This window comes from Lissotriton vulgaris, chromosome 7 (genome assembly GCF_964263255.1).
Source record: "Lissotriton vulgaris chromosome 7, aLisVul1.2, whole genome shotgun sequence".
Classification (NCBI taxonomy): Eukaryota; Metazoa; Chordata; class Amphibia; order Caudata; family Salamandridae; genus Lissotriton; species Lissotriton vulgaris.
In genome coordinates, this window is record NC_141695.1 from 66,929,613 (window position 1) to 66,944,215 (window position 14,603).

General features: G+C 48.9%; 1 pseudogene; it reads right to left on the bottom strand.

Moving 5' to 3' along the window:
* Window positions 1-2,510: 2,510 nt before the first annotated feature.
* Window positions 2,511-14,603, bottom strand: part of LOC147700751 (uncharacterized) — a 48,895-nt pseudogene continuing 36,802 nt past the window's right edge.

Genomic DNA, 14,603 nt, shown 5'->3' on the forward strand with positions numbered 1-14,603 from the left:
ACATTGTGGTTTGGATGTTAAGGCGAGAAGAAGGTGAAGTGTCCAGAGGAAAGATCAATTGCAAATCGTCTGCATAATTATATATTGTAGCTGGGGAATGACGAAGGGAAGCCATAAGTGGTTGCATATATAGATTAAAGAGAAGAGGGGAAAGAGCTGAGCCCTGGGGAACACCACAAGTGAGGGGGAAAAAAGGAGCAGAGAAGGTGGAAAGGTGGACTGCCTGGGATCGACCTTGCAAGAAGGATCGAACCCAATCGAGGGCGACGCCCCGAATACCGGCGTTGCTGACACGGTCGATCAAAATAGTATGATCGACCGTGTCAAACGCCGCCGACAGGTCTAACAGTACAAGGGCTTGGGGGATATTGTTGTCGGCGCCAGTTCTAATGTTGTCTCCAGTCATTTGACTTCACAGGTGTGACTGGTAGAGTGTATCAAATGAGGTTTTTGTATTAGCAGTGACATGAGAATTTACTCCTAATGGTTATTTGCCTCCGTTTCAGGTCTTCCTCCCAGCAGTTCCCATCCTCTCCTTCCGTCGCCTGATCACCCTTTTGTGTCTGTCATTTGTACTCAGACCAAGGGGCTATTTGGAGGTGGAACCCTTTGAGAATCACACCACTCTGATGAAGAAAGGTATGGCCCGTCCTTGACAGGCTTGTACCTAATATTACTGCTGCATTACAGGTGACATCATTAATAGTGTCATTTTGAGTCCTTGCCAATGCACATGTATGTTTGACAGTGCTCCATGGGCTCACAATGTAAGAAATAATGTTGTGCATGACGTGTGATTATTTTTGAAGGTTTGGTCGCCTTCATGTCAACGGACATGTCCTTCTAATGTGCATGTTTACTATTTGGCATGTAGTAAGCTTATGCTTGTTATGTGTTGACGTGTACAGCGGGCACATGCATGGTGTTTGGGAAGGCTGGAAGACTATATTTTGTGTAAGGTCGATGGCTTAGTAGCAGCTGTTTAGCTTTCGACACACTAGCTGTAGTCTACACCTGCTGACACTGTGTGTCCTGTGCCCCACTTGTCTGTAAGGGCCCTGATACAGTGACAGTGATCTTTGGTCATTACTGTGCCATTTTATTTGCAGTGACCCCGAGTGAGTCAGACACTCCTGCCTTCACATTCACATTTAACTTTGTGGCTTCCAAATGCCCTTGCGGTATGTGCCTGTTTTGCAAGTTGTCACACCCCTCCTGCCGTCATGTCTTCACTCATTGCTGCTGCTGCATGCACAGGCACGATGCAGCACACACAACACAGGTAAACAGACACCTACAGGATGACCCTCCTTCTATCCATTTGTAGAGCATGCTCCTGCCACCCTACACACAGACAACACCATAAAATCACACTCCTGTTATCACAATGCTTCTGACGCAGCCACTGCAGCTTATGTGTCTGTGTGTGCATCACATACTGGAACAACTATGCAGATTCACATGACTTTGGGTCAACGTACCACCAGGTCATTTGCCGTGTACAGCACACACACACCTTCCATAGGCACAATGTTGTACAGTGTTACCTTGTCAACACCACAGCTGGAAAAATCATCTTGATAACAGTCACGTGGCAGTACATAACCTGGTCACACCACTTTGACATAGCTGTCACAGTCAGTCAAGTTGGCACACGGGACACACACCATGACGACGTCTCTTGGGTGTGGTGTGATTTACCCAGTCTGGTGTAGGTATGTGTCAGACGTGGGTAGTTGTTCTGTATGCGTTGCTCCCATAACAGGAGTCTAGTACTTGTAGCAACATAGGGGTAGGTCACCTAGTCAGGTGTGCTTGTGTAGAGTGCTACAGCCCATTGCCCACAGTCTGTCCTGCCACCCTTGTCCTGTGCGCCATTCATGACATCCACAGTACTGCATCATGTTGATGATAGTTCACATACCTGGAGACACAGTTGTAGGTACTCCCTACGTGGACAACTAGTTGTCTCACAATTATCTGTACACCTCAATGTGACTCTCCTGGGCCTGGCTGTGATAGCAGTTTTGGCATCCAAACCCCCCTCAAGAATTTACTATCCCACACAGGTGTGTCTTTCCATCCATGTCTCTAGTTGTTAGTAATTTCTGACCGATGTGTGTCCTCACACAGATTCTGATCCTAGTGTGTGGATGGCTGCTGTTTGTTGGATACCCTTGCATTGTATACATTTGCACACAAATATCAATTTATGCTGTGGTTCAAAGATAAATCAACAAATGCGTATGAGGTTCAGTATATTTATTTGGTGATCTTGTGCATGAAAAGTGAATAGGTGCTGTACAGAAAGGTGTGGAATCCAAAGTTCACTGCTGGAGATGAGATGCCTTACAGTTTCAGTCAACAGAGTCCAGGCCACAGTGCTTGGCATCATTGGGCAGACTGTGACCAGCAAGTCCATGTGGGAGTGTCTCATAGGGGATACTGTTGCACCCAGGGGCAATTTGCCAGGTCCAGTGTCCTGGGAGATGTGCATGGCCCACTGCCCCTCAACGTCTTAGCCGTGGACGACCCACCTTCCTTGGGGGACCCTCATGTGCAGGCACGGACGATGCATGGGAGGCTACGTCAGAGAGTTCCTCCTCCTCCTCCTCCCCCCTCCCTGCGGCTGGTGTCGCACTTTGCCGTGATGTTGCTGGCCTTGTGACACAGGGAGGGCGCTGCATGTTGGCAGCTATCTGATGTAGCGATTGGCTCATTTCTCGATGCACTGTCAAGAGCAGAGCCAGACTTTCCTCCACCCGTCCATAATGTTGTTGTTGCCTGGCTATTTGCTCTGCCTGCTGTTCTTTCACCTGGTTGAGGACCTCCGCAAGCTGGCCTACCTCCCTGGTGTCCCGCCGGTATGCCTCCAGGATGTTAGTGAGTTCAGGCACACCGGGTCCTGCAGCTGACTGGCCAGATTCCCGCCTCCGCCTTGCACCACTCCCACCACCCTGACCCACACGAGCACTGCCTGCGCTTGTGGGCACAACCGGTCGACGGGCTCCCCGAGTACTGGCAGAGTGGAGGTTGTCTGCCACCTCAGGGGCACCCGACAAAGGGTGTCCATCATTTTCAGACAGGCTCTCTGATGGATCATGTGCAGGGCTCTGACCTGTCTGCTGTGATGTGTTGGGAATGGTTCCAGTGGTTGGCAGAGATGTAGCTGGTACAGTTGCTGCAGGTGTTTGGGATCCAGAGGTGCCAGGTTGGTTGGGGTCATCCACAGTGTGTTAAATGGCGTGGCTGTCGGTTTGGTCTGTGTCCGGCTGAGCCTGTGACTGGGATCCTTCTCCCCCCGGGAGTGGGGGGGGCTCCACACGTTGCCCTGTGTGTGGGAGAGAGAGACACTGTTAAGGCACTATCAAGTGACATCTTGTTTATTTATCCATTATCTGCATCACAGTTCCACAAGCTTTACATTGTTGTCATTGTTCAGTTGTGCATGTAGTGGTAGTAAATTGACATGTACTCAGGGGTATTTTCATTCTTCCATTCTCTTGACAATGACTGACACAGCCATTGCTGTGTCTTGTCTTGCCGGCACAACACATGTTAAGCATTGCTCACGTTCACGCAACATCCAGGATACGGTGTAAATCCTAATGTCTGCGTCAAGCATGCACAGAGTTTAGATGCAGCATGTTGATGTAAGGGACGGGGCATCATTAATTTGCATAACATCAACTACTTTGGATGTCTTTTGCTGTTTTGTGATGGCCACACAATGCCAACACCCCTGGACCTGTACACACACTTATCGATCAGGGCTTTTGAACGTATCACTTCTCAAAGACACATCACCTTGTCAATACCCATGTCCATGTTGTTACTTACGTGCATCCACAACAGTCATGAGATGGGGCACGTGCATTGTTTGAGAGGCACAATGGACTGGGGCTTCTGCAATGTGCATGTATTACTTGTATGCATATTCATATGAGTGAGTGTTTAGTTGTGGTACATGACAATTGTGACATTGTTGCACTCCTATGCCTGTCCCCAGGGGATGAGAGTCTGTAAGGGGGGTGTATGACAGGCCATGTTAGTAGTTTGCGTGTCATTTGCAAGCGTCCATCGTTCATTCTTTGGCTGCCCCCTGATGTGGCATGCTGGCATAATTGTGATTTTGTATTCATGCACAGGATGTGTGACCTTGTCCTGCTGTTTGCAGTGATCACAGGAGGGACTTGTGGTGCCAACACCTGTGCCCATTGTGTAGTACAGAGCGTTCCCAAATGTGTGTCCTGACACAGTACATTCTCCACTGCAAATGGTGGGTGTGTTGCAGGCAATTAGTAGATGACTGCTATCCCCGGACATTTTGCTCTAAGGTGTTTTAAAGGCCTGTGCAGTGCTTGGGTGCAACTGTCTGTGTGCCCAGGGGGCTGAGGTGAGGTGACTGAGGCAGGTAGCCAGAGGGATGGAGGGAGACAGAGGGAGGGAGTGCAACAGGGGAAGGGGGTTACAGGGGGAGGGGGCGACAGAGGGAGAGGGCAACAGAGGGAGTGGGCAACAGTGGGAGAGGGAGGGAGAGGGAGACAGGGATGGAGCCAGGTTGTTAGTGCTTGCTCGCTCGCTACACTGCCTTACTGTGCCACAAAATGTTGGTTCTCTGGAAGGTGTGTCCACCACATGAAATTGTTTGGCAACTGTAGTATACTATCTTGTGTGATATTTCCCTATCCCTGTGCATTGGGCATGGTGCTTGGGTGTGTCCCTGGGACATATGGGATGAGAGTAGCCTCCTACCCTCCACCTTCGACCCTTTGTGCCTCCTCCTTGCATCAAACCCCATTTTGTTTTGTCATGCTGGGACTCATGGCCACCCACCCCATGCTGCTGGGCACTGTTGCAAGTCCACCCCTGTAACATCTTTTTATTGTACACTCACCAGGCTCAACGGCTCCTCCTATTCCGTGTATTACCACCGGTGACAGCAGGTCCATGACTTTCTGCTCCCAGGGATGGTATACAGGAGGTCTGCGGGGACCACCACCCACCCCATGCTGCTGGGCACTGTTGCAAGTCCACCCCTGTAACATCTTTTTATTGTACACTCACCAGGCTCAACGGCTCCTCCTATTCCGTGTATTACCACCGGTGACAGCAGGTCCATGACTTTCTGCTCCCAGGGATGGTATACAGGAGGTCTGCGGGGACCACCACCTCCAGTGTAGTGTGCATTGGCGTAGTCCTGGTCCATCTTCTTCTTGACCATCCTCCGCAGATCATACCACATGTTCTGGCATTCCCCCCTTGTGCGCCTGATGGGTGCAACAGCATTGACCCGGTCTACGATCCTCTCCCACAGGCAAGTTTTTTCTGCCATGCTGGTCTGTCTGACCAATGTGCCAAACAGCTGTGGCTCGACTCTGATGATTTCATCTGTAAGGATCTCCATCTCCGGGTTAGTGAACTTTGGATTCTTGTGTGTGGTCATGGTTTGGGGTGTATGTGGTTGTGGGGGCTGATGGTGTGTATGGATGAGAGTGTGTGGTTCTGATTGTGAAGGGGGTGGTGTGGGTGTAGATGTGATAGGGTGTATGTGTGAAGGTATGTTGCTGCAATTGTTGGTGTGCTCTCTGTTCTTCGCAATAATGGGTATGTTGCTAAGGATGCTGGGTTGTATGTGTGAACCCTTTTATTGGTGAAAAAGTGGGTGTGGCTTATTTTGAATTGGTTGTGTGTGTCATATATGGGGTGGCTGTCATTGTTGACCTCTGTTTGCCTGTTTAGCTGTGACCAGTACATTCTTACTCAATGGTGTGTACACAGGAGACATGTTTGGTGTTGTTGTGCTGGTTTGGGTGTTGGCATTGTGTGTGTGCGGTACTTCTGGGTGCGAACGAGTTGTACGGGCCGTTGGCGGGTGGGGGGCTTGCGTACGATTGTTGTGGGGGTGTGCGTGCGGTACTTGTGCGCGCGGTCGAGTTGTACGGGGTTGTACGGGCCGTTGGCGGGTGGGGGGCTCGCGTACGCTTGTTGGGGGGTGTGCGTACGGTACTTGTGCATGCGAACGAGTTGTACAGGCCGTTGGGGGGTGGGGGGCTCGCGTACGCTTGTCGGGGGGGTGTGTGTGCGGTACTTGTGCATGCGATCGAGTTGTACGGGGTTGTACGGGCCGTTGGCGGGTGGGGGGCTCGCGTACGCTTGTTGGGGGGTGTGTGCGTACGGTACTTGTGAGTGCGAACGAGTTGTACGGGCCGTTGGTGGGTGGGGGGTTCGCGTACGCTTGTGGGGGGGTGTGCGTGCGGTACTTGTGCGTGCGATCGAGTTGTACGGGGTTGTACTGGCCGTTGGCTTGTGGGGGGCTCGCGTACGATTGTTGTGGGGGTGTGCGTGCGGTACTTGTGCGTGCGAACGAGTTGTACGGGCCGTTGGCGGGTGGGGGGCTCGCGTACGCTTGTTGGGGGGGGTGTGCGTGCAGTACTTGTGCGTGCGATCGAGTTGTACGGGGTTGTACGGAACATTGGCGGGTGGGGGGCTCGCATACGCTTGTTGGGGGGGTGTGCGTGCGGTACTTGTGCGTGCGATCGAGTTGTACGGGGTTGTACGGGCCGTTGGCAGGTGGGGGGCTCGCGTACGCTTGTTGGGAGGGTGTGCGTACGGTACTTGTGCGTGCGAACGAGTTGTACGGGCCGTTGGCGGGTGGGGGGCTCGGGTACGCTTGTTGGGGGTGTGTGCGTGCGGTACTTGTGCGTGTGATCGAGTTGTACGGGGTTGTATGGGCCGTTGGCGGGTGGGGGGCTCGCGTACGATTGTTGTGGAGGTGTGCGTGTGGTACTTGTGCGTGCAAACGAGTTGTACAGGCCGTTGGCGGGTGGGGGGCTCGCGTACGCTTGTTGGGGGGGTGTGCATGCGGTACTTGTACGGTACTTGTACGTGCGATCGAGTTGTACGGGGTTGTACGGGCCGTTGGCGGGTGGGGGGCTCGCGTACGCTTGTTGGGGGGGGTGTGCGTACGGTACTTGTGCGTGCGATCGAGTTGTACAGGCCGTTGGCGGGTGGGGGGCTCGCGTACGCTTGTTGGGGGGGTGTGCGTGCGGTACTTGTGCGTGCGATCGAGTTGTACGGGGTTGTACGGGCCGTTGGCGGGTGAGGGGCTGGCGTACGATTGTTGGGGGGGTGTGCGTGCGGTACTTGTGCGTGCGATCGAGTTGTACGGGGTTGTTCGGGCCGTTGGTGGGTGGGGGGCTCGCGTACGCTTGTTGGGGGGGTGCGTACGGTACTTGTGCGTGCGAACGAGTTGTACGGGCCGTTGGCGGGTGGGGGGCTCGCGTACGCTTGTTGGGGGGGTGTGCGTGCGGTACTTGTGCATGCGATCGAGTTGTACAGGGTTGTACGGGCCGTTGGCGGGTGGGGGGCTCGCGTACGATTGTTGGGGGTGTGCGTGCGGTACTTGTGCGTGCGGTCGAGTTGTACGGGGTTGTACGGGCTGTTGGCGGGTGGGGGGCTCGCGTACGATTGTTGGGGGGTGTGCGTGCGGTACTTGTGCGTGCGATCGAGTTGTACGGGGTTGTACGGGCCGTTGGCGGGTGGGGGGCTCGCGTAGGCTTTAGCGAGGGGTACAAGTGCGGTATGTATTGATTGCTTGCTGTGAGGCATGGGATCCCGTACAAATCTATCTTCATGCGCGACTACTTTGGCCCGTACAAATCGCGTTTTGGGTTCCCGAACTGGATCGTACTTGTGTAGTTGTACGGCAGGTTTACAATTCGTACGGTTTGATTTCCGACGCTAAGTCGTACGGGGCTTCGACTGTTGTTCGTACGGATGGCTGATATTCGTACGGGAATAGGCGCTAATGGATCGTACTACGCAGGTCGGATGGTATTTTTCTATTCGTACGGATTCGGCTACGAATACTAATCGTTCGGTGGATTTTTTTACCGGATCGGAATCGAGCCCTCTGTGTTGTTTATTTTTTGTTTGTGTATTGTGTTGTACGCCAATGTTTTTGTATGCCTTAACCTCTTCCGTGCTCGTGAAGAAAACACTCCGTCACGAGCCACGGACGCGCGCCCGTGGCTCGTGACGGAGTGGTTCTGTCACGAGCATGGCGATGCCGCACTGACCCCCCTCCCCCCAGCGCCTCGGCGGTAAAGGGTTAAAAATCAAATTAAATATTTATTTACTAATACATTTGGGGCCTGATTCCGATCCTGGATTTTTTTTTCCATACAAATAGGATTTGTAGTTTTTTTACATACAAATTGTACAAGTCCCTTCCAAACCGTGTAGTAAGATTCGTACGGGAAAAATACATACAGATCGGCCCAATCCTTACAAATCGGATCGGGAAAAGCTGTACGACACGGACTTGTAAAAAAGACCATACAAATTGTAAAAAGGCTGTCCAACCCGTCAAGTACGATTCGTACCAGTTTGTCAGCATACGATTTGTATGGAAAATGGCCTATATACGGGGAATGACTCGTACCGGGCAACAAAGCGAACCCCTATACGCCTCATACCCTGGTATGACTCGTTCTGGGGGTACGACTCATACCGGGGTACGGGTCGTATAGAGGTATGAGGCGTACAGTGGTCCCCCCACATACGAGGCATGTGTATGGTGCGTACACCAAAATCGCATATGTGTGCACCGTACCCCAAAATCGCCCGTGTACGCACCATACCCCAAAATTGCCGTGTACGCACCATACCCCAAAAATCGCGTATGTACACATCGTACCCCAAAATCGCCTGTGTACGCACTGTACCCCAACATCGCGCATTTACACACCGTACATACACGATTTTGGGGTACGGTGCGTACACGGGCGATTTTGGTGTACGGTGCGTACACGGGTGATTTTGGGGTACGGTGCGTACATACGCGAATTTGGGGTACGGTTCGTACACGGCCGATTTTGGGGTACGGTGTGTACATACGCGATTTTGGGGTACGGTTCGTACACAGGTGATTTTGGGGTACGGTGCGTACATACGCGATTTTGGGGTACGGTTCGTACACAGGTGATTTTGGGGTACGGTGCGTACATACGCGATTTTGGGGTACGGTTCGTACATGGCCGATTTTGGGGTACAGTGCGTACATACGTGATTTTGGGGTACGGTTCGTACACAGGTGATTTTGGAGTACGGTGCGTACATGCACAATTTTGGGGTACGGTTCGCACACAGGTGATTTTGGGGTACAGTGCATACATACGCGATTTTGGGGTATGGTTCGTACACGGCCGATTTTGGGGTACAGTGCGTACATACGCGATTTTGGGGTACGGTTCGTACACAGGTGATTTTGGGGTACGGTGCTTGTACGGTGCGTACACGGCCAGTACCCCTTCATCGCGTATGTACGCACCGTACCCCACTTTCCGTGTCATCCGTACGCACTATGCATACGCACCGTACCCCTGTATTCATGGGGTGTATGACGCTTACACTGGGGGGGTCTGTCTCGTACTGTTTTTACGGGCGTACAAGGCTTTTCCCGCACTTTTTGGCTCTTGTAAAAAAAGAGCCGTACCGCACGCCGTTTGTACGAATCGTACTTGCCGGGTTGTAAACTACTGCCGGGAATACATGGGAACGTCGCGTACAGAGCAATCCGAATCGGAATCGCTTGTATATACGAGTTGTATGGTCTTTTTTACAATTTGTATGGAGTGCGTCTATTTGTACGGATCGTACTTCCTAGGTTGTAGGGGCCTCCTTACAAGTACGAGTTGTATGGAGAAACCGCTCCATACCGCGGTTTGTACAGAGTTTTTCCAGGATCGGAATCAGCCCCATGGTATGAACTTAATTTATACATGGGCTTTTTGTAATGTGATTTTTGTCATTTGCTTTTCGTACTGTATATATGCATATTCCTTTTTCATTTTGAATAGCATAACTATTTCTCTTTGATGTATGTTCTGAACATATCAATGTTAGACTCAAACCTTTGTTAGGTTTCCACTACATTTGCTGGGTGTAATCGTCCTCATCAGAAGTCACAAACCTTTATTTTTGACATCACAATTGAACATAGGTCATGCTTTCATATGTCAACAAAGTGCAAGTATTTCAAAGTGCAACAGTTTAAGAGTAGCATTCTGCATATTTATGTGATGTGCAGAAAGATACCTGTCTCATTGATACACCTGGGTACATATGGAATTTGACTACATGGTAGTGACTTTGGATACACCCATGTAAAAAAATGTGTAATGATACAATACTTTTATGTGACATGATGGTGGTGGAACCACGTCTGCGTCTTCTTTAGATCTGGCAGCCTAGTGGCAATGACAACCTTGCCACAGGTGGCATGCCACTGTAGGCAAATGCCCTTCATGGCTCTGTACTCATCTGATACATTTCCTGAGCTCATGGTGAGTGTAAGGTGAGCAGTATTCACACAACCTTCTGACCCTGTTGCCTACTGGGACTAAACTTCCTGCTGATATTCCTGTTCGACAAGGTGTCTGTGGTCTAAATATTCCAGTGCTTTCTTATACATATGTGAGTCATGCCAACCTGCGTTTGTTTGGGTATATCATGTTGATGATGTCTTTTCTCTGTCCAAGCTTGAATTTCCGTTTTCCAACCACACATCAGTTGTAGTTGAGCATATGATTTGTGTGTTGGTTGTCATTTGTTCATGACTGACAATGGTGTCCTTTTGAGCTATGGTTGATGCTGTGACAGATCATGCAGAGCAGAACTAGGAGTGCTGTTATGTCTGTTTGACTGCCCTGTGCTACAAGAGTTGAACCAAGTGGACAGTGAGTGCACAGAAGTGTTGTGGGTCCGTCTGCTGTGCAGATGCTAATAGAGACAGGGTCACATCCATGCTGACACACTGGGGAGAATGTGGATTTGTGAATGTGAGGCCTAGCTGCAGGTGCATTTAGCACGTTTAATGTTGCATGTGCTAAGCTAGCTCGTAAAAGGGTAGAGGTGATAGAGACTAGTGATTCCAACTTTTAAGTGGAGTGGAGACTCCTACATAATGGGGACCGGAAAGATTTGTAGGTTGACAGAGAGTGTAAGCTATGAGTAGGCAGTTCTCGTATGGGAGAGGTGGAGCATCCACATTGTCCCAATGTGAGTGGTGTTATATGTTGATGTGTGATTCAGAGTATGCAGACTTGTAAGACTGGTTAAATCCTGTGCAAGTTATGGAGAACCGGGCGTTAAGGGCCGGGCGGCGCAGGGCACGCCTTGAATCCCCAAGTTCACCTGCCTTGTCGACCACAGACACGGGACACTTCGTTGAGCGTGGAAGCAAGGTATATTAGCTGCAGCTAAGCACAGGAATCCCAGAAGTTACACACAAGGTGGGTTCTGAGGAGACTGCCACTTCCATCCGTGGCGCACAATCTTTTATAGGAACATATTTGCAACGTTTACTCCTTACACATACAAAACGAACCAATGAGAAAAGTTGGAAAACAAGCTATCAGGTATCTCAAATACGCCCCTCTCTCAGACCTCGTGTGTTACTCCTCCCAAAAAACTAATCAGTGGTGGTACCAACAATCCAATTTGCAGGTGGCAGGATGTATTTGTGTGCCTCAAAGGATAGTTGTGTAATAGGAGAACAGAAGAAGAGAATAGCAAAGGCCTTTCGGATAAGATAATATAAGGAAAGAATAGGCGAAGGCAAATAGTCAGTCGAGACAGGGATCAATCAAGCCAGACATGGATTAATGAACTGAGCCAGACCCTGACTTCGGGTTTCGTAAACAAGTGCAATGGAGTTACTCTTTAACTGAAAGGACACTCAGCAGCTGAGAAAAGCAAAAACATACCATCAGCCGTGCTGCCTGAGTGAGGGCAACACAAAATGGCGGCAAAACACAAAATGGCGGCTAGATACAGGACGAAGTCAGAAATCGAAGAACCTCAGACCCTCCTTTTGCCATTACTGAGGCAAAACACCAGGGACTCAAGTCAGTCTGAGTCGATGTCGATGGCCATGAGGTCATCGAGTTGTTGCTGTAGCATCATTCTAATATTCTCTGTTTTCTGTGACACAGGCTTTGGGACACATATAGTGGCACAAAGACCACAGATGGCAGGTCCACACTGTACACAGAGACAACAGGAGAAAATGATGGCCAAAACCATTCCAAGGAAAGTTAGTATCTTCCATCCCCATGTGGACAGTAGTCCCCAAAACCATCCCATCACAGACCAATCTCCCGTGTCCTGATGTATAGACTCGGAGATGATATGTAACTTGGAGATGGCTTGGTATACCGTAGAGGCATTATCAGGAATGTAAACACAGCAACTAGACCCGATCAATTTACAGACTCCTCCACGATCTGCAAGGACAGTGTCTAAAACTATCCGATTTTGCAAAGCCATAAGGCGATAAGCCTGACTGAAGTTCAGCTGTCAGATTACTCAAGGCTCCAGAAGTTACATTTATGGTAGCCTCAACAACACAAACTAGTTGTCTGATGTCTCTGCTATTGGCCATTGGGCCCCAGAAAGGAAGCAACCCTTTAATAACGTCACCTCCCTCTTGTCCTGCTGTGTCTTTCGAATCAATAACTCCCCTGCCATATCTCTTGATATGATGACCTGAAGGAGCAGTATATGTTGGAGGAAGAAGAAAAGCCACATAACAAGCTCCTGAAAAGTAAGTAGGAAGCCATGTATAGGCTCTATCATGGCAGCTAAAATATGTGCCTTGTGATGGCACTAATGGTGAGGGAATCTGAGGTGTATAGACATAAGTATGGGAACAGACACTCTTTTCCTGTTGATTTTTAACATTCTGGCCATTAATCTGTAAGCAGAAATTACCTCGATGAGGTACAGTCCAAATTAGATCACTGACAGAACATCGACAGACAAAATATCGAGAGGACAAAATATCGAGGTCAAAATATCGACTGCAAAAATATCGACTTCCTATCTTCAAACAGGTAAGTACAAAAATATCAACTCCAAAATATCGAGTGTAAAAAATATAGACTGTCAAAATATTGAATTTTTTAAATGTCTTAAAAGTAAATTAAAAGTAATATAATAATAAATTAAATGAATTTAAACATATTTAAAATAAACGAAAAATTGAGAAATAATTATTGTAACTTTAAAAAAATATATATTTTTATTACATATATATATATATATATATGTATATATACATATTATTTACAAAACATATACATTTTTACCGTAGGATAGCGAAAGGGTTACATTTACTGTAACGACTCCAGTGAGTGCAACTGTAGGGAAAGCATTGGATAGCGTAGGGGTAAAAATAGCTATTCCCACTCCAGAGAGTGCAACAGTAAGGAAAGCGTTGGATAGCGTATGGGTAAAAAATACTATTACCTCTCCAGAGAATGCAACAGTAGGCAAAGCGTTGGATAGCATAGGGGTAAAAAGTACTATTCCCACTCGAGAGAGTGCAACAGTAGGTAAAGTGTTGGACAGAGTAGGTGTAAAAATTACTATTCCCACTCCAGAGAGTGCAACAGTAGGGAAAGCGTTGGATAGCGTAGGGGTTAAAATTGCTATTCCAAGTCCAGTGAGTGCAACAGTAGGGAAAGTGTTCGGATAGCGTAGGGGTAAAATTACTATTCCAACTCCAGAGAGTGCAACAGTAGGGAAAGCGTTGGATAGCGTAGGGGTAAAAATTACTATTCTCACTCCAGAGAGTGCAACAGTAGGGAAAGCGTTGGATAGCGTAGAGGTAAAAATTACTATTCCCACTCCAGAGAGTACAAAAGTAGGGAAAGCGTTGGATAGCGTAGGGGTAACAATTACTATTCCCACTCCAGCGAGTGCAACAGTAGAGAAAACATTGGATAGAGTAGGGGTAAAAATTACTATTACCACTCCCGAGAGTGCAACAGTAGGGAAAGCGTTGGATAGCGTAGAGGTAAAAATTACTATTCCCATGCCAGTGAATGCAACAGTAGGGAAAGCGTTGGATAGCGTAGGGGTTTAAATTGCTATTCCAACTCCAGTGAGTGTAACAGTAGGGTAAGCGTTGGATAGCGTAGGAGTAAAAATTACTATTCCAACTCCAGAGAGTGCAACAGTTGGGAAAACATTGGATAGCGTATGGGTAAAAATTACTATTACCACTCCAGAGAGTGCAACAGTAGGGAAAGCGTTGGATAGCGTAGGGGTAGAAATTACTATTCCCACTCCAGTGAGTGCAACTGTAGGGAAAGCGTTGGATAGCGTAGGGGTAAAATTTACTATTCCCACTTCAGTGAGTGCAACAGTAGGGAAAGCGTTGGACAGCGTAGGGGTGAAAATTACTATTCCCATTCCAGTGAGTGCAACAGTAGGGAAAGCGTTGGATAGCGTAGGGGTAAAAATTACTATTCCCACTCCAGTGAGTGCAACAGTAGGGAAAGCGTTGGCTAGCGTAGGGGTAATAATTACTATTCCCAATCCAGTGAGTGCAACAGTAGGGAAAAAGTTGGATAGCATAGGGGTACAAATTACTATTCCAACTCCTGTGAGTGCAACAGTAGCCAAAGCGTTGGATAGCGTAGGGGTAAAATTACTATTCCAACTACAGTGAGTGCAACAGTAGAGAAAGCGTTGGATAGCGTAGGTGTAAAATTACTATTCCAACTACAGTGAGTGCAATAGTAGGGCAAGTA